The sequence below is a fragment of the Hevea brasiliensis genome, chromosome 2 (genome assembly GCF_030052815.1).
Source record: "Hevea brasiliensis isolate MT/VB/25A 57/8 chromosome 2, ASM3005281v1, whole genome shotgun sequence".
Classification (NCBI taxonomy): Eukaryota; Viridiplantae; Streptophyta; class Magnoliopsida; order Malpighiales; family Euphorbiaceae; genus Hevea; species Hevea brasiliensis.
Genome location: NC_079494.1, coordinates 23,962,491 through 23,968,698, shown reverse-complemented (window position 1 = coordinate 23,968,698; position 6,208 = coordinate 23,962,491). Strand labels below are relative to the sequence as shown.

The 6,208-nt window shown below is 34.5% G+C and overlaps 1 non-coding gene across 1 annotated transcript; it reads left to right on the top strand.

Moving 5' to 3' along the window:
- The first annotated feature begins 3,050 nt into the window (after positions 1–3,050).
- Positions 3,051–3,157, top strand: LOC131178224 (small nucleolar RNA R71). Its single transcript, XR_009147357.1, has one exon. It is a non-coding gene; the product is annotated as a small nucleolar RNA R71 (small nucleolar RNA).
- The last annotated feature ends 3,051 nt before the right edge of the window (positions 3,158–6,208 follow it).

Genomic DNA, 6,208 nt, shown 5'->3' with positions numbered 1-6,208 from the left:
TAGCATGATAATATTACTATATTTCTCCTCCATTTATGGGGTGAGTATGATTATATTCCTCCCTCTTTAACTTATCAGTCTGAGGTGAGTATGGATGAGTACTCATTAGCTAGCTAGCCACCTCCCTCATTGATTTCGATTAGTGGGGTGAGTATGCCTTTTCATGGTGTACAACACGGCATGTTCAAAAAAGTTTGTGTCATGACCTATGTTGTGTTATTGATTGGCAACACTGTGTTATTCAATTGTTTGATCAAATTTGTGTTATATGAGCTTTGAAAAATTGTGAATTGATTGGATTGTAAATTGTCAATAAAAGTTTTATATACCGCATTTTAAATTGTTATTGTGCACCACTGAGTAAATTTTACTCAGCAATAGCTTTTTCATTGCTGTCGCATATAGACAGACGGACAGAGCAGTAGAGTAGGCTGCTTGTGCTACATTTTGAGATTTCACCGAGTATATTGAGTATACCATATTTTGTAGTTTTTATTGTAATGTATTTGCACTGTATGTATATATTGTACTTGGTCTTGAGCAGTTGTAAACTAAAATTATAAATTATTTTGGCTTGTAAAAATATTGTGGTATATTTATCTTATCTCAGCTTTTGGAAACACTGGAAAATTGATTGTTGAACTGAATTAATAATGTTGAGAAATTTATTGTGTTGAACAAATTTATTGGAGTTTGGGATTGAGAAATATATTGGAAGTGCTTTTTACAGGTTTTTGAAGAACTATTTTATTCAAAATATAGATGGCACTCTGCAAAAATTTTTACAAAAACTATTGACACTCAGATTTGTTATTTTGTTTCACTTTAGTTAAAAAAATTTTAATACCTGTCAAAAGTGCTCACCATTGTAAAAAGAAGTAAGAAAAGTTTTAAAATCCCTTGTAGTGTATTTAATGGGTTATCAATAGACGAAGTTGATAATTCATTAGATATACTACGGGATCATATTATGCCTTGCGGAGGGGTAGGGTGTGACAACCTCCTTTGAGCTTCTCCACTTGGTTTAGCATCATCTTCCAGTAAAATCCTGTGCATGCACACTGATGGACTTATACCTTTGATGTCAGCTATTGTCCATCCAATCGCTTTCTTGTGTAATCTCAGAACTCTAATCAATCTTTCTTCTTGAATCTTTGTTAAATTGCTTGACATGATAACTGGAAGTGTCTCATTGTCTCCCAAGTAAACATACTTCAAATGATCAGGTAAAGGCTTGAGTTCAATAACTGGTGCCTGCATAACAGAAGGTAACAATTTTGTGTGAGATACAGGTAAGTCAATCCCTGATACTCCATACCTTTTTGGAACATGAGGTAATGACTGCAATGCCATTACTGCATCTTGAACCTCTACACTTAATGGCTAATTGGTACTGAATTCTTGAATTCCTTGACTAATCACCACTTCTAGCTCATCCTCCATGCCTAACTCAAAAACATCCTGCACAAATGTATCAGCAATATCAATAGAAAAGATAGAATGATCATCAGTAGGATACTTCATGGCATCAAAGATATTAAAATTGACAGTCTCTCCATCAAACTCCATAGTTAAGGTACCATCATCCGCATCAATTTTTGTCTTGGCGGTTTTTAGGAAAGGTTTTCCAAACAAAATCAAAGCTAACTTTGATGTGGGAACACTATCCTCCATATCTAGAATGTAAAATCTGTAGGAACAATCAATTCTCTAACCTGCACCAATACATCGTCAACTACTCCCAATGGGTAGGCATTAGAATGATCAACTAACTGAATAATGACACTGGTTTCTTTCAAAGGACCCAAATTTAAAGTTTGAAAAACTAAATTTGACATGACATTAATAGATGCTCCTAAATCTGCCATTGCATGTTCAAATTTAAAATCACCTATTCTGCAGGGAATAGAAAACGAACCTAAATCTTAAACTTAGGGGGTAATTTTCGCTGAATTAATGCCGACACATTTTCCCCCACACTGATCTTCTCATTAGTCTTCAACTTGCGCCTTGTAGTGCACAATTCCTTAAGGAGTTTAGCATATCTAAGAACTTGTTTGATCGCATCAAGTAAAGGTATATTAACCTCTACCTTCCTGAAAGTCTCTAAAATTTCTTTCTCTTGTTCTTCTTTCTTAGTTTTAGCCAACCTGCATGGGAATGGAGGAAGAATGTAATTATTAACCTTATTCAGTTTAGGTTCAGTATTTACCTTAACTTCAGGAACTTTAAACTCTTTTACTCCTTGCTTCTTCTTTTTCATTGGCTCATATGGAGTCTGATTATCAACTTATTTCCCACTCTGCAACACTATAGCACTCGCATTTTCTCTGGGATTCATGACTGTTTGTGATGGAAGCTTTCTAGAACCTTGAGCTTCAAGGTTACTCACAGATAAAGCTAGTTGACCAATCTGCCTCTTTATGTTTTGAATGCTATTTCTGGTCTCCTGTTGAAACTGTTGTATATTGCTAGCCAAAGCCTTAACAATTTCATCAAGTGACATATCTTGATTTGAGGGAGGCAGAGGTAGAGGTGGTTGATTCACTTGTGGTCTCTGCTGCTGGTATCGATTTTGCATCGATTAATTCCCATAACTCAAATTGGGATGATCTCGCCATCATGGATTATAAGTATTAGAAAAGGGATCATACCTACATTGTGGCTGTCCATAATTTCCTACTGCATTAGCATGTTGCATTAATTCATCCTCTTGCAATGCAGGACACATGTCAGTAGCATGACTAGAACCTGAGCAAATTCCACATACCTTAACTGTTTGCATGTTCCCTACAGCCAATTGCCTCACCAAAGAAGTTAAATCAGAAATTTGTTTCTCAAGGTTAGATGTACTTACCTCATTAACCTTCTTAGGTGTGTAATCCATTCTCAATCCAAACTGCTGAGAGTTTGCTGCCTTGTTAGCAATCAGCCTTCTTGCCTCTTCTAGTGTGCTGTCAACCAAAGCTCCTCCACTAACAGCATCTATCATACTGCGGTCCATTGGTATAAGTCCCTTATAAAAATACTGAATCGAAAGCTGCTCACTTATTTAATGACGGGGACAACTTGCACACAACTTCTTAAATCTCTCCCAATACTCATACAAACTCTCTCCATAGTACTGCCGAATGCCACAATTTTCTTTTCTTATGTTGGCAGCACAGAAAGCAGGAAAATACTTCTCTAGAAATATCTGCTTCATCCCATTCCATGAGTTGATAAATTCAGAAGGAAGTTAACATAACCAATCCTTAGCTGTGCCTTCCAGTGAGAAAGGGAAAGCTCAAAGCTTAATCTGGTCCTCTGAAACTCCTTGAGGTTCATGCTAGAAAAAACAACATGAAATTCCTTTAAATGCTTCTGTGGATCATCACCCAAAAGACCATAAAACTTAGGCAATAAATGGATTAGTCCAGATTTTAACTCAAAAACACCATTTAAAGTAGGGTATTGAATACAGAAAGGCTGTTGGTTTAGATCAGGAGCAGCCAACTCTTTCAAAATTCTAGCAGCGATGATTTCATTTTAAAAATCGAAATGCGAATCTGAATCTAAACTTAATTCCCTTGGAAATTGGACTCCTTCAGATGTACTAGGAATCAGCCTAGCTTGCTTAGCCAATTTTCTCAACTATTTAGCTATTTTTTCTACTTCTGGATCAAAGATCAACTCACCAGATTGAGAAGTTCTTATCATAAACAAAAAGAAATCAAAGTAAAAACAGAAAAATTCCTCAAAACCCTAGAAAATGATGGAATTTGGCCTCAAGAGGGCAGGGCCAATGAAACTTTTTGGTCATGATCAGAATGTCATTTCCTTCAGAAAAAGTATAGAGCGCCCTCCTAATTCAACCAAAAATCTGTCAATGAATAGAAATACCGTAATTTTTATCGAAAACCTGAAAACAGCAACACTTCACAAATAAGGTTAATAAGAGAATATCCTAACACTAAAAACATGAAATCCAATAAACTTTAAGTCCCCGGCAATGACACCAAAATTCTTGATGGTTGCCTGATCCACCAAAAATTAAATTAACTGAAATTACCAGTAATGAAATATTTTTTTCAGTAAGTGGAAATCCAGGTCAAACCCTAGAGACTGAGTTACTAAATTTCATGCACGTGTGTAACAAAAAAAGAGCAAAAGTTAGGGGGGGGGGAGGTTGTAACACTAAATCAGAAGAAAAGAACTAAATTTAAATATCAAACTCTTAATTTAAACAAACTTCAATCTAAGGTTATTCGCATTCCAATGCATGACTCGATCATAGATAAAAGAAATACAATTATCTCTTATTGAAAACTTAACGTAAATTTATCAAACAGTGAGGTAAAACCCCTAACTTCTCTATACTCATCAATTCAAGCCCAGCACTCTTGTTTACTCTAATTATTAATGTCACACCCTACCCCTCTGTAAGGTATAACATGATCCCGTAGTATACCTAATGAATTACCAACTTCGTCTACTGATAACCCATTAAATACACTACATAGGATTTTAAAACTTTTCTTACTTCTTTTTTACAGTGGTGAGCACCTTTTACAAGTGTTAAAAAAATTTTTTGAACTTAAGTGAAGAGCTAACACATTTGAATTATTTGGACTTTCCTTAAAAATTTGGGTAGAGTGCCATCTGTATTTTGGATAAAACAGTTCTTCAGAAAACCTATAAAAAGCACTTCAAATATATTTTTCAATCTCAACTCCAACAGTTAAACAACACAATATATTTCTTAATGCAAATCCACAATAATTTTTCAAGGACTGAGATAAAAGAAATACAGTATAAATTTTACAAGCCAAAATAACTCATAATTTATTTTACAACTTCAATGTACAATTTTAATTTACAACTGCTCAAAACCAAGAACAATATATACATACAGTGAACATACATTACAGTACAAAATGCAAAATGTGGTATACTCAATATACTCAATGATCTCTTGCTGAATGTACTAGCAGCCTAGTCTGCTGCCCTGTCTATCTGTCTACCTGCGACAGCAATGAAAAGCTATCGCTGAGACATTGTCTCAGTGGTGCACAACATTATTCAAATACAACTTTAAATCACAAATCACAAATCATATAAATAGTGGATACGTAAAATCATAGTTAAATTCAAGACAATAATGTCATAAGGAATTTAACATAATATCACAATAAATCTCAGTAATCAAAACATAGTTAAATTTAAAAGACAGTGAATGTCAATAAGAATTTAAACTCCATTTCACAATCTTACAATACATATCAACAAATCACACACAGCTTAATCATGTTCCAAATTCAATTCATCCCAAAAGCTGATAGCTAATGAGGTATTCAATTTGTCCCAGAAGCCATGGCGAATGAGGAATAACATAGCTAGCTAGCAAAAATATGAGTACTCATTTTATTCATCCTCAATAGGCACTCACCTCAACACTTCAGCCAGAGAGGGAATTCAATTCATCCCACTAGACAAGCTTGCGAGGAATACAATTAATATACATGATAGCCGTGGTTTCAAATCATTTCCAATGCTTTTCAATCAATAAGTATCCATCAGTATCATTCAAACAATTTTTCACAGTTTCAAACCATTTATAATGTTTTTCAAGCAATAAGTATCCATTCAAACACATTTCCACAATTTAAAACAATAATGTACAAATAGTCATAATTCATTTCAATTGAAAAATTCAAAAGAATTATCTGTTGTGCACAAACCTCTGATAACTGTCTCCTGGTCTTGACTCAATGTTTCCTTTCCTTTCCCCTAGTCTTTGCTAACTGAGAAACACAATTTGAAGTTTTTCAGTACTCATTTAAACTGTCTCTAACTATAATGCTTGATAATTAATTCACTGAATTCTATTATTTGCTTAGTCAACCTAATATCTCGACCCTCAATGCGTTCTAGGTAAATTAGGTTTTAATGTTACTAATATATTACATTCAATAGTCTTTTAGGGTTGGTACATGTTACCAAATTCATTTCTATGTATATTGCATTTTCTTGCAATTTGCTAGATTCCTGGATACTAGTTTGACCTAGCCGGACGACCTAGTTCCCTCGGTTTTCATGTTTCGGTCAAAACTAAAAACTTGTAGATCTATGTCTTATTGCATGCGGGGCAAAATTTCAGGTCATTCTGAGTTATGTAGACCAAGTTATGGTCATTTTACTATTGCTGGTCAAAATGCATCAAAATTGG